This window comes from Populus euphratica, unplaced genomic scaffold (genome assembly GCF_000495115.2).
Source record: "Populus euphratica unplaced genomic scaffold, PopEup_1.0 scaffold431.1, whole genome shotgun sequence".
Lineage (NCBI taxonomy): Eukaryota > Viridiplantae > Streptophyta > Magnoliopsida > Malpighiales > Salicaceae > Populus > Populus euphratica.
In genome coordinates, this window is record NW_011500119.1 from 297417 (window position 1) to 298821 (window position 1405).

At 33.8% G+C, this 1405-nt stretch overlaps 1 pseudogene; it reads right to left on the minus strand.

Annotated features, from left to right (window-relative positions):
- Nucleotides 1-404: 404 nt before the first annotated feature.
- LOC105110052 (probable terpene synthase 12) overlaps nt 405-1405 on the minus strand; it is a 6188-nt pseudogene continuing 5187 nt past the window's right edge.

Here is a 1405-nt window from a genome sequence, read left to right on the forward strand (position 1 = left end):
CCGGCCAAGTTCTAGCCCCGGGTCGGCCGGGTCCCGGGTCAACCTGCAGGGCCGGGTCGGATTTTAAAACTATAATTAAAATATCTCAGTTCATTTCATCTGTTAATCATGACAATGTTAACAACTGAACACGTAAACTTTACCGGAATCTATTGTCGGAATAATACTGCCACCATATTTTGATGTGATCAAATGAAAAGGATATTTTTAATCTACATTGATTAAATTATTTATTAATTTTATTTAAAATTAACAAAGTATATAATTAATTTTAAGAGCATGATTTGTTTCATAAATTGCTATAAATTTATATAATTGTTAATTTTAATTAATCAAAATACATGTAGTTAGTCCAAAAATATATATTAGTAAAAAAATATTAATATAGCTAGTAATTAGCGTGATAAAAAAGAGATAATATAAACTAAATTAAAAATAATAACAACAATAATATTAAAATTGAGGAACACACTATATACATACATGCATGTAGATTAATGAAATGAAATGGGTTCAATTATCAAGGACGAGATTCTATTCTTGGATCTGCTATCTGGTGCTCCATGTCCATCTCCATGTTGGTATGTGCACTGGGCAATCCTAGCCAGATTAATTACTGTTGCTACAAAGCTTCTAGCAAAAGGAGTTTCGTTATCAATTTGACATTTGTTCATGCTCCTCCATGCCTTTTGAATCAGTTTCTTTATATGTTTGCGTGCCTCAGCCTCAGAAGCACCGGTTTCGTACATGTAGCAAGAGATTGAATTAGCTGTTTCCCCTCTGGCTATCTCTGCCTGAAAAATTAACCACAGCAAGAATGTTAATTAGTACAATCTATAAATATCTTGAGCAAATCTTTGCAGTAGAATCTAATATTCATATATAGCACGTACTGATGAAGTGGCTAAATCATTATAGAGTCGAAAAATAACGGATGGCCATCTGAGTAATTCATCGTAGTTTACTAAGTAATCAAGAGTTTGCTTGGAGATGTTTTCTCCCAAAAGAAAATAGGCCTGGATGAGGATGACAGTTCCTGATACGGATCGCCATGCCTTTTCAAGGTATTCTTCAAATGATGGTGTGATATTGTTGTAGCTCCATTTTGCTTCTTGCAAGAATGCCTTGCATAAATCAGCTCACTGTAATGGAACTTGTATAATTGCAACTTCGGTGGATAAAGTATATATAGGTATCACTATTAGGACAGAATCCATTAAATTAGATGAACTCTTGGTGGGAGAAACCACTCGTGGTGGCTTTGAAATACTCGGAGGGGATAAAACATTCTTTTATTTCAAGAACAACAAGCTTACAATAATGAAAAGCTTACAATAACAACCCCTCTTTCTTTCTCTCTTTCTCTTTAGTGTTTCTCTCAATCTCTCCACACATAATTGCATAA